This window comes from Thamnophis sirtalis, unplaced genomic scaffold, assembly GCF_051295495.1.
Source record: "Thamnophis sirtalis isolate CommonGarterSnake01/CBP01778 unplaced genomic scaffold, rThaSir2_p1.2 scaffold_4, whole genome shotgun sequence".
NCBI lineage: Eukaryota > Metazoa > Chordata > Lepidosauria > Squamata > Natricidae > Thamnophis > Thamnophis sirtalis.
Genome location: NW_028261384.1, coordinates 101,128,729 through 101,150,519, shown reverse-complemented (window position 1 = coordinate 101,150,519; position 21,791 = coordinate 101,128,729). Strand labels below are relative to the sequence as shown.

Sequence of the window (21,791 nt, the reverse complement as noted above, 5' to 3'; positions counted from 1 at the left end):
GGTTTGAGAGTATGGATATAACGTCACTTCAGGGAGATATTGTCTCTTGTTCCTACTTTTCCATAACTGTTATGAAGATATCCATCTCTCATTTTTCCTTTCTCCCTTTTTCTCTTTCTGCTTCCTCAGCAAACATTGTAAGTAGATCTTCAGACTGGGCCAGCAAACATAAGGCTTCCCTTGATGAATGAGGATTAACACTTTAAATCAGTTCCCAACTGATACAAATTATTTTAGTGTGACCCTTTATGATTTACTGAGATTTTATGAGGTAGCCATTTATATTTTAAGACTTGATTATGAGCCTGGGAAGCCTTAAATGATTAATTCCCTCCAAGGACTAGTTTTTATATATTACTATTTCTATTACTATTATTATTATATATTGATGATTCAGAAAATTTATGAAAGGTGAGCAGCTTGGATAAAAATAATAGAAACTTGATATTTTAATTTTTGGGAAATGTGCAATATGTGTGTGCCCATTACAAATAAACAGTGTGTTTATGTACAAAATATGTATGTATGTATGTATGTATGTATGTATGTATGTATGTATGTATGTATCTATCTATCTATCTATCTATCTATCTATCTATCTATCTATCTATCTATCTATCTATCCATCCATCCATCCATCCATCCATCCATCCTCCCATATCTCTCTGTCTGTCTGACTGTCTGTCTATGTATCTCCCTCCCTCCTTCCCTCCCTCCCTTCCTCCAACCATCCTCCCATATCTATCTATCTATCTATCTATCTATCTATCTATCTATCTATCTATCTATCTATCTATCTATCTATCTATCTATCTATCTAATATTTTCGCAAAACAATCTGTCCTCAACCTGGTCCTTCAGATTGCTACTATAAAGAAGTCCACCCACTCAGCTGATGCATGTCCTCATCTTCTTCCTTCTACTTTTCTTAGAAGGACCTTGTCTATTTGAGTTTGCTATTTACACTTCGGGTGATTTGTTTGATTATCTACTGCTTCATGTATGACTCCTCAAGACCCTGCTTACAAAATCCACATAAAATTAAAAATTAAAACTTACATAAAGAAGCAGCCTGGACTAAAACAATTAGAAAAACAAACAGTGCAGATAATAAAATAACAGTACAATATGGGGTTGACCAATGGATCACATCCATATTAACTCAGTACTGGGAACAGAGCCAGATCTTAAGGATTTTCAAGAATCTCAGGAGAGTGGGCATTCTCCATATTTCTGTGGGCCATGAGAAAATGGCAACTTTATTGATCTTTCAGGTTTCCTTCAATGTAATTGAAGGTCTGTAAACCATACACTCTGACCAAATATGCTAGACAGGCAGAAACAATTGGGAATAGGCAGTCCCTCAGATAGCCAGGTCTATGCCATGAAGGGCTTCATAGGAGAAGACTAGCAACTTAAATTGCACCCCAAAGCCTACTGGCAACCAATGCAGCTCACACAACACTGGTAACATTTGGGCATACATTGAAGTGCCTGTTAATGCTCATGCCATTACCTTTTGTTTGCAACACTGCAGCTGATCTTCCAGGGCAGCCCAATGTGAAGCACATTGCAGTAGTCCAATTGTGAGATGACCAGGGTTTGAATGACTTTATGAAGAGCCTCATAGTTGAAGAAAAGATGGAGCTGGTGTACAAGATGAATCCATGCAAAGACCTGCATGGCCATAGCTACCACCTACTCTTCTTCAATCAAGAGCTATAGATTTAAGAGAGTCCACAAGCGGTTCACCAGTTTTGAATAGTGAAATATAACCTCATCCAAGATCAACAATGGAAACATTTCCACCACAAGGGAGCCAAACAGCCACAGACTCTTAATCTTGTCAGATCTGGGTAGAAATCTATTCCTCTCCATCCAGAATGAAACAGCCTCCAGACACTGGATCACTACGGCATCAGTTTCACCTGTGCAGCCTACAGTGTTGATATATACAGCTGAGTATCATCAGCATACTGATGATCTTGAACTCCAGACTGACATATGACCTCTCCCTGATTTTGTGTAGATATTCAAAAGAAGGAAGGGGAAACATAAAACCCTTAGGCACCCCACAAATGAGAGGCTATGGGTACAATCTCTCCTTTTCTACCGACTGAGACCGGACACTGAGGAAGAAGGTGAACCACTCTCAACCCATGTAGCTGATCCAGAAGGATATCACTGACAGTGTTGAAAGAGGATGAAAGATCGAGGAGCACCAATGGATAGCTCATCCCAGCTCCACCAAAGGTCACCAACAAACATAACCAATGGGGTCTCTGTACTGTACCCTGATCTGATTAAAATGGGTCTAAATAATCTGCTTCTTTTGAGTTCCTCTACAACTGCTGTCTGATTACCTTTTCAATAATTTCCCCTCAAAATGGAAGATTGGAAATCAGCTAATAGTTATCCAAAATAGAGGGATCCAGGGATGGCCTCTTGAGAAAGAAGTGCAACACTGTCTCTTTCAAGACTGCTGGTATCATCCTAATGCTCAAAGAGGCTGTTTCCATTATATGGGCCAATATCCTGGGCACCTCCCAGGCTACATTAAAAACCCAAGAGGGGCCAGGTTCTAACAGGCAGGTGATCAGACCTAAAGATTAGAAGACCTTATCCACATCCTCATGAGTCACAGTGTCAAACTCAGTTGAGGCAATTTCAAACATCGGGCAACTCTCTTGGGCCTATGCAGCTGGCTTAGGGCCTAAGGCTGGACTGAAACTCACTGGTCTCCTGGGTTTCTAATTCCTTTAATCAGTACACCAAATTGGCATACAAGCTTGAAGACGTGTGCATGTACACACATACGCACATATTTAACCAAAAAGAGAACTGATTTTTAGAATCTTGTGGAGGACTTGAAAATATTTATTGGGAGAAAATTAAAAAGAACTGGGATGGCCAAGACATTCTATTGCCTGAGATTGTTCTCATTTCATTTACAGAATGAAATTGTCAGTAAATTTAACCTTACTTAAATATTGGTAATGGATAATCTGAAAAAAAAATGGCATGTACCCATAATTCTATTTGCTTTGTGAAAGGAATGCCAATGGGTTGAAGAAACAGTTGACATTATTGCTATTTCCTAACAATGATTTGCCTCCTGAAGCATTTATCTTCCTCTGACTAATGATAGGGCCATTCCCTCCTCATCCAAAGTCTCAGGAAAAGTTACAGATGTTTTATCTTAAGATACCCATTGCAACAAGTAAGGACCTGAGAATTTTTAGTAACTTTATAACGTTTCCAGATTAGGTTCTACACTAGAGCTACTGAAGAAATACTGGTACAGTATCAGGAAAGAAAATCTTTCTGTCTTTCCCAATAATATTGTAAACATTGCAGTTAAGAAAAGAACTGATTGCAACTTCAGTTGCTTAAAAGAAAAGGAAGAATGTAGTCTCAACATCTTTTTTGAGAGTCAAAGAGGTTATCAAAATGTAAATGCCTTTGCTGGGGCTAAATGTTTGAGAAAGACCAGAAAACATTTTAGACATATTTATAGAGCCTGCCCTTTCCAGCTTCTGTATCTCTTTCATCTGAAGTTTCACAAGTAAAAGGTGTGATTGTAATCATCAAACTGATAATGCCAAAGTCTGGTTTCAGAAAGTCTATTGATGTGGAAACCTGGCCAATGTCAGGTAAAAAAACAGGATGTGTGTAGTCTCTGAGAATTGAACACAATTGAATGGAAGAAAATTTAAAAAGGAAAAACATATTTTATTTCCTCTGTAGCATCCAGGTTTTCATAATAGAAGAGATTATTGAGTCCCATGCTTTAGATGTAGGACTTGAACAGGAGTTTTGATAATCTATTGCCCGGCAGACGTTTCATCTTCAATTCCCATCAGCCCCTTTATGGCCACTGACAAGGAATTCTGCAAACAGTCATCTAAAATATATTGAGGATACCCGTTTGCCTATCCCTGGCTGAAAACTGTTAGCTGAAGCCTTTATTTTTCAAGGATTTCCTAAAAGCAAAGCATATAATAGTAATATGACTCATGCCATTGGGAATACCTCTGAGGGGCAATAAAATATTTTTCTGCTAAACATAGGATCGAGGGATGAGCAATTTCAGTTGAGCTAACTGGACAAAATGAGAAGATATGGCAAAGCTTAAGTCAGCCTTTTCAAACCAAGTGCCTTCCAATTTTAAGAAGCCAAAGTCAATAGGCCTGAGGGTTGAATTTTTGAGGCTTGGAAATACATCTGAAGGATGGCATTCTGGAAAAGATTAATCTACATATGTATGAATTTTCTAGAAAAAGTAAACAGCAAAATTTATACTGCATAAAATATCAATGTTGCCCTGGGATATTAGGTAACTGCAGGCAAAAGGAAGAACTTTGTGCAAAATAAAATTCATTTGGAATCAGATGCATAGAATTCTTATAGATAGCCATTAGCAAATATGATCTGGCCAGATTTATCCATGGAAAATAAATATATTATTACAGATAGCTGAAAATGGAAGTTTTGGTGTAAGTTCTTTCACAAAATTGAACAAAAGGTGTGTGGGGGGGGAATGGTAAGAAACTGACAATTTCCAACATACTTTGCCTGTAATTTTCTCAAGATATTTAAATTGTCTTTGTTGAAACTCTAAGTCAGTGACGGACTTTATCATAGAATCCTGAGACTGTGACCAAGATAACATTGATTTTGGTGATATGGTCTTTTCTTGGGCTGGCATCCTCTAGAATGGCAGAACTTTGCTGCTTTTGACAATCTGAAAGTTGCAATCCTATTGCCCCTGGGGAATATTAGTTTGGGACTAGGGTTAGAATAATGGCTCCTCAGGCAAGTTTGAACATCAAAACTCACGGAATTCTAACTTCAATAATCAAATGGATACGATCAGATTATTCAAAAGGGTACCAAATACATTTTATCAAACATCAGCATCAAATATTTAGCTACTGAAGCTTCCATGGAGCTTTTCCAATATCATATGTTCTTTCTGTAGGCATAGTAAACCACTGTTGAGTAATAGCTAAATAACCTGAAGCATCTTATTTTTATCACCAATGCTGCTGTTATCACCACTGTGTTTAGTTCTCAAAGCAACTAGGCAAGATAGAATCATTTTTCCAACCCCACACCTCATCCTAAAGCTCTTTCACCTTAAAATGGTTGATTGTTTACAGAATGTGAAAAAGGTCTTATGCACCACCTGGTTTCTGTCTGCAGTTACCCTGGACAAGAAGTGAAACTGCTGTTCCATTTATCCTGGCCAGTTCCCTTTGGGTTTAAGATATTTCTGTTCTTTGTGGAAAAATAGGGAGAAAGTTTTGAGACAGAATGCTGTAAGCAATCAATATTCCCCTCAAATGCTCTAAAATAAATGAGGGGGTAAAAATAACACATGTAGCAGCCAGGAATGTGGAACAGTTTTATGAAAACATCAGAAAGAACCTGTTGTTTTCTGGGGTCTTGGCTGTAGCTGACTGGGATCAGGATATGATATTAGTTCCTGTAAGATTTCCCTTGGCCCACATAGGCACTGGGCTTTCTCTTATCTGTCATCAGAGGAAGCAGGATGTTGAGTGGCATGGAACTGCACCCAATACAATTTCCTCAAAATGATAGATTTTATTCACACTCAGAGACTGAGTAATCATTGTTATAGGAGCACTCAAGACAAAAAATATCTCCAGGTCATATTGATTCTAGGCCCAGTATCTTTATTCTGTTTTGCAAGGGAAAAGGGATAAAGCAGTTGTGTTTTTCATTTTTCTTGTAATCATTCTTTCTAGCACATGACTTTTGAATATCATTTGAAAAGTTTTTGGTCCATAGTTGGTACCCTAACTGAGATGTACTTTTTCTATTTCTATTCATTGTGCTCTGTAGATTGTGAGACTTTTGTATCTGTATTGTGGACAAGAAGATTGATTATTATGGAACTGTGAGCTCATATATGCCAATATTTATTGGTTTCTTTTTTCAATTTTCCTCAATCTTCAATTCTAATGTTTCCAGCCACATTGGGAATGAGGCAAGAAATTGTTGCAAGGGATTTTTACTGGGCAGCTACAATCTAACAAAGCAGCAGTAATGCTTTGACCAAGTCTGATGTATCTCATCCAGGCTGACAACTAGTTTTTGGGACACCTTGTTCTGTGGACAAGGCCCAGATAAAAAACAAGTCCTCATAATGGACACTAAGTTGTCACCAGATAAACTGTCACCATTAACATTTTCTGTACTCCCTCCAGACTCCTTTTCCATTCTAAATGGAATGGACTTATAAGAATGGGAGTAATGTGAATACTAATTGAGTAAATAGTGTGAATTGCTGCTAAAATTAAAATACATGTGTTGTGTAGTATTTACCTCATGTAAATTTCTGGCCTTGGGAAGTTGAATTCTTTTATAGCTGTATCCTTGAATACTTATCTTTTAAAAAAGCAAAACATTTATATAAGTTAATTTTCAAATTCTTGTTTTGATTTCATTTTGCATTGTCAAATATATTATATTAATAAGAATGTTTTTTCACCTTTCATATATGTAAGGGTATATATGTCTCTATCAACAAATGATGCTCAAGGTCATTTTGCTCAGGGCCTGAGGAGATAATTCTCATTTAAAATGTGCACATTGCATTTTACCATTATATTATGCACAATTCCTATTGACCCTTAAAACAACTTTCTGAGGAATATCTGAATAGCTATATGTGATGATATTGCTTTTCAAATATCTACAGAAGGATTGCATAGAACAAGACAATGATTGTTTTATCTTGTTTTAGAGTGGAAGCCACAGAATAATTGTCTTATATTAGAAAAAAGGCAAATTCAGGTTCAGTGACAGAGAAAACTTCCTAACATAAGAATAGTTTGACAAACAGTAGAACCAACTACTAAGGTCTTTCCTTACTGGATTTATTCAAATAGAGGTTGAACAACCATTAGTTCTAATTAATTTAATTTGGCCAGATGCTTGTATTTGATTTTATATATGTATTTTATGTATTTGTTTATTGAACTTATTTCTATCCTGCAGCAATGAAAAATGACACTTGGCAGCTTAAATTTCCTTTCTAACTTTAGAATTCATAGAGAATTTCATAGAATACTGCCCCCTCCTTTCCATTGGGGGGGGATGCAGTCTCATATATACTTCTTATTTTGTACCCATGCAGTACAAGTAGCAGTTTTACCAAGCTCGTGACGGGCCACTATAAAAAGGTGGTGGCCAATAAGCTACAGAAGTTATGAAGACATGGATTGCCTACAATAGATACCTCAGCAAGCAAGAATCTGTTTTGTCCTGACAGACCGTGACTTTGCCAAGAACTCACAAGAGATGTGGGAAGTGGCTGTACACTATAAATACTCACTTTAAAAATAAAGTTGCCCATAAATCTCCAGATATGCTGAGTGAGACAGTAGAGAGAAACATTAAACTTAAGACTGAAAATACTCCCCTGTCACCACGCAGGAGGGCTAGCTGAGCCGTCAGCCTGTCTGCTAGGCGTCTATGTCTCCCCTACTTTCTGTGGTTGCTTCTAACAGCTTTTAATTCACAAAACTGAAATGAAGCAATCAGTTTTCATTTCAAATGCAGCCAGGCTTTCAAAAGAATGAAGTCATTTCCTTTCTTTCCCTCCTCCCTATCTACATTTTTCTCCCTCTCTTTTCCATCTCTCCAAAGTTCTTTTAAAAAAATATTGGAGAAGAGGAAGAAGAATAAAGAAAAGAAGGAAAAAAACACACAAAAGATATTTCTCTGATGAAAACAGGCAGCTGGTAGTTGATTTATGAAGTGCTGAAAAGCATCTTCAGAACTGTCATTTATCTTAAAGTCTTCTGCCTAAGCAAACAAAGATACCTCCTCTTCCCTCCCCATACTAATTATAGTTACAGTAGAAACACAACCCTGAGGCCCATTAATGAGCAACTTAAAAAGGAAAACACTTTGAAAACATATAAAGGTAAAACCTATATTTAAGGATATATAGAATTCTGTAATATACTATGATACCTGATATATAAGGAACTATATTTGGGTTTGAGATACACACAAAAAATGCAAGCCATTAAGAAGAAAATATGGCCCAAATTTATATATATTTCAAAGATTGTGGAATTTTAGATGACAGGAAAACAAAATCCTAATTTCTGGATGTCTTTATACCATGAGACATTCTCCCTTATGATCCCCCTCATCTCCTACAATCAGTGTAAGTAACCTAATATCTGGGGTCTGGACTTAATTTGTGGTGAAGCAAGGACAAGTGAATGTGGGGAAATGAGCAGGTAGCATTATGCAGATGCGCAAGGCCTACTTTTTGATTTAAAAAAAAATAAGAGAGAATGAAATTTTTATTCTTTAATTACTCTAAACTTTGGTAAACTTATAGTATGGCATTTTTCCAGAACAAAATGGCAAGAAATTGCATCACCATGTTTTGGAGATTGTAGTCAGAATGGGATCCAAGAGTTCGCTGATACTTTAGGAACAGATTCTGTCCTCCCTTGCCATAACATGTGGTTTTGGTTTCCTGAATCTTTCTGTGTGAAACCTGGTCTGCATGTGTGACTAGATTATCCTTTCTTACAGAATCTGGCCCCAGATACTCCTTTGATCTCATTCCTTTTCAATTAAAATTATTTAAACTCATTTGACAGCAAAACTCTTAAATTATCAGTTACAAATAACTTGCATTGATCATATGGGACAGTGGTGGATTTCTGCCGGTTCGCATCGGATCGGGAGAACCAGATGGTGAAATTTATTGATCCAGTGAGAGGAGGTTCCACCGATGGACCCGGAAGTAAGTTCTGGAACGCCTGCCCTGTCCGTCTCCCTGTGCTCAGAAAAGCGCTGTGCGTGGAGGTCTATTACTGGCAGGCAGGCATCCTAGAACTTGCCTGCCAGCAAAGGACTTAAACGGAATCGCTTTTCTGAGCATGGGGAGACACACAGTAGTTTGCGCCGTCTGTCTCTCCGTGCTGAGAAAAGTGCTGTGCATGGAGGTCTCTTACTGGTGAGCAGGCGTCCTAGAACCTGCCTGCCAGTGCCACGCAAACTTCTCCGGTCTGCTGCACCCAAGCTGGTGGAGCTCCTGCAACCGCCCGCCTGTTGCCAGGGAGACAGCCAGTGCAGGTGAGCCACGCGGTTGCTCCGATCGCACGGGCGCTCCACCAGCTTGGGGGCAGCCGGCCCAGAGAAGTTTTTCTTCTCAGAAATGTCTTCTCAGTGAAGCTGTGGCAGCCTGCCTGTCCCTTTCAGGAGGATTCCCCGGGAGGAAGGAGGCCACGGGGAGCATAAAGGGAGCTGCAGCTCCTCTGTGAATGGAGGGAGAGGAAAAAAGTTGGGATTCTCCCTTCTGCAGCCTTTAAATGGCAGAGAGAAGCCAAACTCCCCCCCCCTTCACAAAGGAGTTGCTGCTCCCTTTATGTGGATGTGTGATATTTAGCAAGGACAGGGAAATCTCTCATGCAGTCTCTGAACAAGAAAAATGTATTTGCATGCTAATGGGGGAAACAGGTGGGCTAATTATAATCTTAATCTATTTTTGGCTTACTATACAGATAATTTAGTGCATAGCTGTGCACAACAGTATTAGATTTCTGTGGTTTTATCTTCCTTGGTTGGTTTTGGGGAGAGCTATGGAAAGCTAAAACAAATGCTGTGTAACAAGGAAGCATGAAACATTCCTTTTGATTCATTGGAGAATTAAAACCAAACATTATTTCAAAGGAGAGAAGTTTCATATCATGCAACTTTCATCAAAACTGTTTCACATGCCCTTAAATCTTGGGGGGAGGGAGAGACAATAGTGAACATCTAGGAAGTAGGGTAGTTGTGGCAAATATCTTAGAATAATACTTTGATGCAACTATTATAAATTGTTCAGCAATAATTTAACTAAGAGAATTGTGCATACTATATATAAATTGTTACTTCTTAGCAGTCCAATATTTTTTTCTTTGAATTTTCCCATTTGGCTGAGTTTTTCAGTACTCCAACATACTATTCTTTTTTTAAAAAAATTTATTTTATTTTATTTTAAACACATAAGCACATCAACAAAAACAAACACATAACTTAAAAACAACATAGGAACAATAAGTTCCATCGTATATCATACCGCAGTTCCGAATCGGTTTCTTTGCAGTTAGTGTTTTTCCTATTATACATTTCTATCTTTCATTCATAATCTCCTTATTCATTATCCATTTTTATGTACATTTCTTTATTTATTTAAACTTAGCTACTTATGACCAAATATTATTTACCTATATTATGCTTTATATTTTTACTGTCATTTATTCTCTTACATACAGATTATAGATATACATTCACATAATTATTCTTTTTCTTTGCCATTCTTATATTATTATTATTCCATTTGGAAGGTTATAAGGTATAGTTTAAAATGCTTTGTTTACCATCCTTCACACCTGCTAAGACACCACCTCGTTTTCTCTTTCTTTTCTTTTGTCCCTCCCTTTCTTCTCTACTTCCTTCCTCGTCTCCGTCCCCTTCTTCCTTCCCTTACCTCTTTCCTACTCCTACCCTTTTTCTTCTCCTTCCTACCTTCTCTCCTTCTCTTTCTTTCTCTTCCTCCCTCCTCTTCTTCTTTTTCTCTCCCTTCTGCCCACCTTCCCTTACCTCTTTCTTCTTCCCTTACCTCTCCTCCACACTTCTTCTTCCTCTCCTTCTTTCTCTCCTTATCTTCCTCTCTCTTCTACCCTCCACTCCTTTCCTTCGTCCCTCCATTCTCTACTTACTTCCTCCCCTCCTTTCCTTCCTTCTTCCCTTCCTTTCTTTTTCTATTGTTATAGGTGTCTCTTTCAAATCCCAGTTCATGTTTTCTTGGGGATGGTATTTCCACACACCCAACTTTGTTTCATATCCTTTCCTTTTTTCTTTAGGATTCTACAGCCTATTTTCCAGCTATCATCCTGATTTGAATTCACAAATCTTGGCCCCTTTGTTTTACTCATAATTATTATTTTTGAATGTTATTCTATTTTTTCATTTTATTCCCTTGCTCCATCCAACTATACCAATTATCCCATATCCGATAAAATTCTGATTCTTCTTTTCCCTGTATTTCTTTCGTTAATTTATCCATTTCGGCACAGTCCATAATTTTTCTTATTATTTCATCTTCATTTTGGGTTAGTTTATTTTTCCATTTCTGGGCGAAAGTGATCCTTGCTGCTGTAAGTATATGTATAATATTAGATATTGTATTTCTTTTTTGTATTTCGTCGGTATACTATTCTTTTTTATTGGGGATATATTTATGAATTTATTTTTTGAAGCAACAGGTCAGAACCTGTTCATATTAATAAGTAGGAAATCTGTTGGACATTAAACTTATTTTAAAAGTATCATTATGTAGAACTCTTTTTAGTAGTCTGGATTATGGAAGAATTTCAGGAAAATATTAGATAAGACAGAAATAAACTAAAATAGGGGTGGTGGAGTGAATCAACTTGTTTCTTGCCCATGTTTTGTTACAAACTACTCTAACTGCTGCCGTTTTATTTTAGCAATAATGATTACATTGAATATGATATTAATATATAAAGCATGTAATATGGTTCCAGGATCAGAGCTAGTCTATATTTGAATGGCCTGAAGGTGTGTTAACATTCAAGGAAGCTAAAGCTGCAATCTAGGAAAGGCAGTTCTTGGCCCTCTAAGTACTTGGAAAATAGACCACCTGTGAACCATACACAAAACCACCCTGATCGCCATATAGAAGAAAGTATGAAATAGGCTTGTATAAATCATTTGGTGGGATTTCAAAGCATTGGAAAGTTGTGGGAGTACTTTGGAACATCTGCTTCATTGACCAGATCTGGAAAAGTGCTCAGAGCCCTGTAAAATAACTTGCCCAGCTTTAGTACAAATGCTAGGACTGCATGGTACTTTGGATTCTGTTCCAAACAAAGTACTGAAGAGAATACCAGACTGTAAATATAGTACCCCACCCACAACTCTTTAAAGTAGATATTTCATGAATCCAGGAAAAAGGTGCTGCTGCTTTAAAAAGTACCATGTAGATGCTGTGGGCTTTACATTCCTATATATTCAAAAACAGTGCATAGCACTAACAAACATTATTATTTAATGAATTTAAGTTGTTGCCACTGCTTTGAAGTTAAATTCAGGTGTATGGATGCCTCTTTCTTTTCTGTGTAATTTATACCTCTATCTTGACTAGCAATGCTGACATCTTTGCCACTCCCACCCAGTCACATGACTGGCAAGCCACTCCCAACCGGTCATATGGCTGGCAAGCCACTCCCACAAAGCAAACCACACCCACAGAGTAGGTTCCAAAAATTTTTGAAACCCACCACTGATATGGGATCTTCAACATCATTCAAAAAATATAAATTGCATTAACACAGAAATGTTGCAATTCTATGAAAATTGGATGGAAAGCTACATTAAATATTGCCATTTTACTTTGGGAATGAATGTGCACAGAAATGCAGCATAAATGTACAACTGAATAAGAACATTAGCTTTCACTTAAGAAAAAGAAGAACAAGCAACAGCAAAATTCCTCTCTGTGTGCCTTAATATATATAAATGTCCTTGATGCCTTTTAAGTGTTTGGGATCATAAGTCCTGCCATTCTGTAACTATTGGGCATGTGGACTGAAGTATGAAGTTTGTCTGATGAAAATATAGTCACCAACAAATGGCCATGTAATGCAGCCAGAACAATATGGAGTTGAACATGCTTAAAACTGTAGAAATGAGAATAGATTTTAGGGAGAGCCCGCCTGTTCTACCATCTCTTACTATATTGATTTGGTTTGGTTTGGTTTATTAGATTTATATGCCGCCCTTCTCCCAAGGATTCAGGGCAGCGTACAAAATTAAAAGAAACTCATAATACAAAAGTTAAAAAAAATTAAATAGAATATCCAAAACAAACCCAATTAGAATTGATAATAACATTTTTTTAAAAAAAAATTGAATTAAAATTAACAATAACCAATAATTTGTTTTGTTTTGTTCAGGCCAGGCTGGCTTGCTGGAAAAGCCAACTTTTTAGGGTGCGTCAGAAGGACCGGAGGTTGGGGATTATACGAAGCTCCGGGGGCAGCTTATTCCAGAGGGAAGGCACTCCCACAGAGAAGGCTCTCCCCCTGGGGGTCACTAGCCGACACTGTCTGGCCGATGGCACCTTGAGGAGGCCAACTCTGTGGGATCGCACTGGGCGGTGGGAGGCTACTGGTGGCAGTAGGAGGTCTCGCAGGTACCCTGGGCCTAAGCCATGGAATGCCTTAAAGGTCATAATTAGTACCTTGAAGCACACCCAGAAGACAACCGGCAACCAGTGCAGGCCACCTAAAAGGGGTGTAACATGGGAGCACCTAGGTGCCCCATGATAACACGTGCGGCCACATTCTGGACCAGTTGAAGCCTCCGGGTGCTCTTCAAGGGCAGCCCCATGCAAAGAGCCTTGCAGTTGTCCAGGCGAGAAAGGACGAAGGCATGAGTGACTGTGCGCAGAGCATCCTGATCCAGGAAGGGGCTCAACTGACGTACCAAGCAAACCTGGTAAAAGGCCCCCTTGTCATGGCCGTCAGGTGTTCTTCTAAACTAAGCCGCATATCCAGGAAGACTCCCAGATTGCGGGCCCTCTCTGAGGGGGCTAAAATTTCTCTCCCTATCATCAAAGATGGAACAAGATGCACAAATCGGGATGAGGGAAACCACAGCCACTCAGTCTTGGAGGGATTGCGCTTGAGCCTGTTCCTCCCCATCCAGATCTGCACAGCCTCCAGGCATCGGGACATCACGTCGAGGGCATCGTTTGGGTGGCTTGGGGTAGAGATGAAAAGTTGGGTATCATCAGCATGTTGATGATATCGTACCCCAAAACCACGGATGATCTCACCCAGTGGTTTCATATATATGTTGAACAGGAGGGGTGAGAGAACCGATCCCTGGGGCACCCCACAAGTGACGTGCCTCGGGGTGGATCCCTGCCCTCCAGTCAACACAAACTGTGACCGATCTGACAGGTAGGAGGAGAACCACTATAAAACGGTGGCCCCCACTCCCAACCCCCTGGGTCGTTGCAGTAGGATACCATGGTCGATGGTATCGAAAGCCGCTGAAAGGTCTAATGGGACCAGCACAGAGGAGCAGCCCCTGTCCCGGGCCCGCCAGAGATCATCGACCAACATGACCAATGCTGTCTCCGTGCTGTATCCGGGCCTGAAACCCAACTGAAACGGATCCAGGTAGACAGCTTCATCCAGGGACTGGGGAAGCTGATGTGCTACTGCACTCTCAACAACCTTTGCTACAAAGCGAAGGTTGGAGACCGGACGATACTTGGCTAAAGAAGCTGGGTCCAGGGAAGGCTTTTTAAGGAGGGGCCTCACCACCGCCTCCTTCAAGGTGGTGGGAAAGAACCCCTCTCTCAACGAAGCGTTGGTAATCGCCTGGAGCCAGCCTCGTGTCACCTCCCGGGAAGCCGAGACTAACCAAGAGGGACACAGGTCCAGCACACAAGTGGCAGCACTGAGTCTCCCCATAATCCTGCCCATGCCCTCGGGGGTCACAGGGTCAAACTCATCCCAGATGATCTCCACAAGATTCATCTCCGTTGACTCGCCCGAATCTATCCAGTCAGAGTCCAAGCCTGTCCGGATCTGAGCAATTTTATCCTGCAGATACTGAACAAATTCTTCAGACCTACCCTGCAAGGAGTCTTTCCCAGTTCCTTGGTTAAGTAAGGAGTGGGTTACCCTAAACAGGGCAGCTGAGCAGTTATCTGCGGATGCGATAAGAGCGGGAAAATGTTGTTGTTTTGCTGCTTTTATCGCCATTAAGTAGGATTTAATATGAAATCTTACTAGTGTTCAATCAGATTCGGACCGGCTGGTTCTCCAACTACTCTCTAGGCGTCTTTTCCGGCGTTTCATCTCCCAGAGCTCCTCGGTAAACCAGGGAGCTACCGGGATTGACACCGGATCAGAGGCCGCAAAGGCACAACATGATCCAAAGCCCCAGTGGCCGCCCTATCCCAAGCTTCCACTAGGGCTTCGGTTGAGTTGTGAGCAAGGGATTCAGGAAAAGTCCCAAGCTCCATCAGGAACCTTTCAGGGTCCATCAGGCGCCTGGGGAGGAACCATCTAGTCGGTTCCGCCTCCCTGCAGTGAGGGGTAGCAGTATGGAAGTCAAGTCTGATGAGGAAATGATCCGACCATAACAAGGGTTGGATAGAAATATCCTCTAAATCTAGATCATTCATCCACTGCCCAGAGACAAAAATCAGGTCGAGCATGTGTCCCGCATTATGGGTGGGGTCTTAAATTAACTGAGTTAGGTCCATAGCCGTCATGGAAGCCATGAACTCCCGAGCTGACTCGGATGTCTCGCCAATGGAAGGCAGATTGAAATCCCCCAGGATCCTAAGCCTGGGGAAATCAACTGCCAATCCAGCTAACACATCCAGCAGCTCCGGCAGGGCTGATGAAACGTAGCAGGGAGACAGGCCCACCTGAATTCCAAGGCCCCATTTCACAAAAAGGGACTCACATCCACCTATCTGAGGCACAGTGACCTCCTGAGCTCTGAGACTTTCCCTAATAACCACCGCCACCCCTCCACCCCTGCCCTGGGCTCTTGGCTGGTGAAACGCCCAGAAGCCTGGTGGGCATAATTCACTAAGGGGAACACCTCCCTCATGGCCCAACCAGGTCTCTGTAATGCATGCCAGGTCCGCTCTACCCTCTTGTATGAGGATGTAAATGAGGGGATCCTTATGTACTATGGACCTGGTGTTAAGCGACATCAGCCGGAGACCAGGGTCCTGTAATCTCGAGCACCCAGGGGTGTGAGAAGGATGATGAGGGTTGGAACGTGCGATCGCTCTTAAATAGCAGACCTGGCTCCCCAAACATAATTTGGCCCTTGGCCCCCACCATCTCTGCCTCTCCCACAAACAGTAGAGATGGTGAACCCCCCCTATGGAATGGCTTGATGTCTCCCCCGGAATCTCAACCCTTCCCAGCACTCTGGACCCGCACCCATTTGTTAGCTCCAGTCTGTGCCCTGGCAGACTCCCCCCCAAGCCTGAGCAATCCGTATCAACCACCCACCCCTTCCTTAAAATTTGATTTAAAAACCCTTGTAAAAAAACCCTAAGAAGTCTCTTCTTCGCATGCCACCTCTCGGGATCCCAAGATCCATGATTAAGGAAGCATCTTAATAGCAAGAAGGCCATCCCCCGGAAAGGGGGAGTTCCCAAAGGGAATAAAGTTCTGTCGCAGTATAGCATAGAGGAGAGTGTGGCATTAACCAAACGGGATGACATCACAGGAAGATGGAACGAGGAGATGACATGTCCACGGGGGGGGAGCCGACAGTGTTCAAGGGGGGTAGCAGGAATCTGCTGCTGGGCACACCCACGCTGGCTGCAGAGATCCCAAGCTGGGCGACCCGCCGCCGCCGCCGCTGACCACACACACACCGGCAGCCTCCGACATTCTTCATTCTCCTCTCACCGCCAGCTGCCCCCTTTCACTCATGATGTTCCGGCTACGAGACAGTAAATCGCAGCTCAAGGGTATCCCCGAGGTCCCAGGAAGTTCTCATAGTTAGACCTGGAACCAATGATGGGATAGGGTACCCCTGCAAGCCCCCGAGAAGGACAATCATCTCCCCGAAGCTCTCCTCAAACGCGACAGGACACCATCTTGGGCATGCACACAGATTGATCATCCCTTTGCTTTAAACCAGGAGAGACAACACATTACCGTACTTATATTACTCAAAGTTAGTTTCATGATATCGACAACTATAAGCCATAAGATTAGGAATTATTTTATAATCAAGAATTAGGGTAATGCTCCACTGAAAAGAGTTATAATAACTTTATTGTTACTTTAAATCTACATTAATCGGCATACATAAAAATGAAATTTCATTGTATACAATTTTCAAAGGGTCACCACCCGCAATATACACTACATAAACATGACTAAATAAATAAGTAAAGAAGTAAATAAATAAATATGCATATATGCATATCCACATATATTAATCTGTTGGTACCCTTGAAATAGAGTTAGACGTCTTCCTACTCCTTTAGCTGTGCTACCCTTTTTTTCCATCACAACATCTGCCTATATACCATCACATATTGGAGGAGAAGGAGGATGTGAACTCCCCAAAACCTAGAGCTTCCTGCCACATGTGGCAATAGGTGAGTTTATGGACCTGAGATGGAAGTGGCATGCTATGGCTCCATGGAAACCTACAGCACCTCTTGAATATAGTGCACTTGTTATAAAACTGATCAGGAATTTTCCAGCACATTGGGTAGCAATCATTGTCTTCTTCAACTGAGATAAGAAATAACACTGAATCAACAAGGTCTCCTTTGTGTCTGCTCCCTTTCTCAACCTTTATGCTCCATGCGTATAGGAGCAGGTTCCAAATAGCAGTGATCAGATAAACACAGGCCTTCTTTTTAATATCATCTGGCTTTGGCTATGGTTAAGAGATCAATTCTGAGCAGATTCTAAGGTTGCATGTTATTGGGCAGGAATCACTGTTAGTCAGTTGAACTGACTGGTTCTGTTGCTGTTGCTGATCCTTCTTGTTAATGTTGCTCACTCATACCTGTTCCATCTGAAGGGTGAAGGGAAAATTTGGACAAATGACAACTGAAAGGACTACCAGATCTAGGCTGTAAAAATGCCAACTACTATGCAGCCACAAGGAATGAAAGTTTTTATTTATCTCTGTTACCATCGAAGGGATTATCTAGATTTCTGTACTCAAACAAAGAATGCAAGAATTGCCTCTTCCCCTCAGGCAACAGCAGTGATCCAGTGACCAAATGAATGGACAATAATGTCAAACAAGTGTGGGGTTAACTCTTACAGGGTATTTTTTCCAGAACTTGGATATATTATTTTTGGGAGATAGTGTAGTGCTTTGGCTATTTTTTTTTTAATGTTAAAGCAAATGCAGGATTTGTCATTTGTTGGATAAGACAAGGAAGACATGATATTATATATGGCATGATTATATATATGAAATAATATAAACACCAATTTTTCAAATTTAACCTAGCTATTAAATCATTGGTTGGTCTTAAGTTACTGTATGGTGTTTACCTTTGATGCAGATGGGGACCCTGATCTTATTATATACATGAAGTTCCTGCTGACCTATTTCTTCTGTTTTTTCCCCACTGCTTACCAGCAACAAAGAGTTATTTGATGTATAAATTCTCTGAAATCTTGAAATATGAACATGTAGTTGTCCCTTCTGTTCTATGTTATAGCAAGTTTATTGTGGTCTTTGACAAAATGGACAGTTGTTATATGGCTTTCCTATATGCAGTTATTGGAAAGTTTAAAGTGGATACAATATTTTATGGCTTTGTATAATGTAGGACTGTTTGAAATAGAATTACATAAAAATGTTGATCAACATGTTATTGCTAAAATGTATAAACCTTTATTGAAATAGAAGACAGAAGAAGAATTAGTGACAGAATGAGTAAAATGGGCTAAAATTTTGGCTGAAATATACAAATGGATCAATGGAAAAATATATGGTTGAAAGGATTGAAATATACATCCTGTTCTAAACTTAAACAAAAAAATAATGAAATGATGTGTGCTGGTGTTTGTCTCTAGACTATATATGGGTACTTTGAATCTTTGATGGAAATGTGAACAACATGAAAATATATTTTATCATATATGCAAGACATGTAAAAAAGCCAAAAACAAAATTGGATACAAATAGATACACTAATTCACAAGATCTTTAAAGACATACAATTGAAACCAAAAACTTTTCTTTCAGGAATAATGGGCAAACAATTAGGAAAAAATATGGAACTTTGTATTTATATATGATGATGGAATTGAGATTACTATATGCTCAAAAGGTTGACACTACCCATTAGAGAGGAATAGATCGGGAAGATGATGGAACTCACAGAGATGGCTAAAATGACTTCCTTGATCAGAGAAAAGACAATATCTACATTTGTGGCTAATTAGAAACCGTTTGTAGACTTTGAATAAAACAAGAAAAATGCTTTTATATTATAAATAGATAGAAAAAATAGATAGTAGAAAAACATGAGGGGTTTTTTTGTACTCATTGAGTTAGAGATAACTTTGTAATTGTATTTATATTGGCTGTAAAAAAATCAGGAGCTTCTTTCTATTTTTTTGCACGTTTGCCTTTTTTCTTTTTCTTTGATTGATTTATTTATTTATTAGTTTTTATGTTCTCTTTAAACATTTTATCAAAATTTAAACAAAAAAGATAGTTTTTAATGTCACACATCTGCTTTTACGGATTGGGGGTGGGATGGAAATAGTGGTTTTCAATGTTATTTACTTTACTCTTATTTACAATCCAGATATGAATTGAAGAATCAGATGATCACTAGATAGCAACAAAGAGTTGGTGTTTTCTTTATTTCTTTGCTGCCATCTGTTAGTCATCCAGATATTTGTAACTCAGATGTGGTAGGCCTAAATTTTTCTGTGATGAGAAGATAAATCTATACTTGATTTCAAACATACCTGAATATTTGAGAATTTACAGAATTATATGCAGGCATTGTAGAAAATACCTGGTAATTTATGTCTCATGACTGAAGACTTCTTTTGATCTGGAAACACTTTTCAGTTGCAGTTCATTGACATGCTTCTAAGCAATAGTGGACAGATCGGAAAAGCATTTATTTTCATATTGAATACTGGTTCTTCTTATGAAATGCATAACTGCGATGATATGTGGGAATGATCTTGGAAGACAGGAAAAAAACTGCAATCCAGGCAATGGTCTCATGAGAGGTCATTCCCCATCTTCAGATGGGGGGAAAAGCATGGGACACTTTTCAGAAGTGATTCTCCCTAGTTTTTGGGGTCTAAAAACAGAGGAGGGGAGAAATTATTTCTGACTTGCAAGATTCTGTTTAATGTAATCTTAAAATGCTCTAAAGATAGTGTTAATTCTCCAGGTTGTACTACTCACTTGAGCTGTTTGAGTGTAACCATAATGATTATGTAGATTAAGGCCATACTTGTCTTTATGCAAAATGAAGTATTTGCCTTAAACAGCAAGGACTGATGGATGACAAGCAGAAAGACCCCAGGATTGAGTGAACACAGTGCATCTTGAGATGCAATTGTTTATGGATCAATGTGCATTGAGAATCTAGAAATTACTTTACTATATTGTGTGAACCAGGCCATTATGTTAAACCATAATATGATTAATTATTAGGGTATTACTTGTTAACTAATGTTTAGCATGTTGTGTGAATTTAACCAGCATGTAATGCAGTTTCCCTGCACCCTTGGCCAAACTACTGGGTCAGGTGCAGTGGAAGATGCTTCTTTGTAAATTAGTTTTGCAGTAAAATTCAACTGCCAGTTTACTTGAAGGGAGATGGCTGCATCTTGTCCTTTTTCTCTAGATGTAGATTTACCTTTGAAAGTGATGTCTCTTCGATCATTTGTTCAAGTCTTCAAACTGCTAGGATGGCAAAAGTGATAAGAAAATTCTTTGCAGAAGCAACTGAGTACCCAAACTGTATTTGAGAAAATGATGGCCTTTCATTTCAATTGGCCTCTCTGTTGTGAAGGTAGATTACCTCTTCAGAAAAATGAAACACCAAGGTGGTGGAGAGAGATTGCCACGATGTCTTGCCTATGAACTTCTACGAGGCATCTTGCTAACTGGTGCTATAAACATTAGACTTCTTGTTCCACTGATCTGATCCTCCCACAAAATGGGAAATTACCTTCTATCAACAGGAAAGGCAGGAGTCTTTCCAGTTGTCTGCAGTGATTAGCAACAACTCTTCAGGTTTTCTGACAGGAATTTTTTACAGCCTTACTTGGAGATGGTGGAGCTGAAACTGGAGTCATCTACATACAAAGCTTGTTCTCTGTCAGTGAGCTATCACCCTCTTGACCATGTCTTTGTCTACTTTCACGTACATATTCATATTGTGGAAAGGTCCAAAGCAACATTTTTTTGCAATTAAGCCATGCTGTCTGTTCATACACAAACACTGGCATAAGGTCTATTTTCAATCATTCCTGTCACAAACAGCCCACTGTAAAAATTCATTTCCTACACTTTTAATATTGCTTTGCTCTTTCCCCCCTCCTTTAATTGCTCTGAGACAAGTAGAGCATTTGTGTTAACAAAGCCATAGATTTTTGATCACATACTGCCCATGGACTCAATTGCACATAACAAAAATGCATGTTAATGCCTCTAGGTTTGGAGCCCAATCCAAAACACCAGATGCTTGTCAGCCACAGAGCTAGCTGGAATGAACAGATGAAAAGACATTGCCACTTCTGAGTGAATTCCATCAGATCATACACAGCTGCTCCTGGTGGCTCTGAAAGCACCAAATACTCATGAATAAATATTAAGCAACGGGTTGGGAGGAAGGGATTAAGCAGTCAAAGAACAAAAGGAGGAAAAATTGAAGATGCTGCCAAAAGAGACTCATTCTGGCAAAAATATATCAGCATTTTTATCAACACACAGGCACACAAGCACTTCACAGTTAAAAGAATTTAGGATGGCTATAGGCAATGTATAGGGAAATAATACAATCCACTCACCTTCCAACTATCTGTGACTTTATGTAGCCTTCTAAATATCTTGGATGGATATAAAAAGGGATATGCAAAAAAATCACTTTCCACTAGAAACCTATTACAATTTTCATTTTCTTTGACAACAGATGTACTATAAGAAAACTTGCC

The 21,791-nt window shown here is 39.7% G+C and overlaps 1 pseudogene; it reads right to left on the bottom strand.

Moving 5' to 3' along the window:
* Positions 1-3,501: 3,501 nt before the first annotated feature.
* LOC148046001 (uncharacterized) lies at positions 3,502-15,814 on the bottom strand (annotated as a pseudogene).
* Between the last annotated feature and the right edge of the window lie 5,977 nt (positions 15,815-21,791).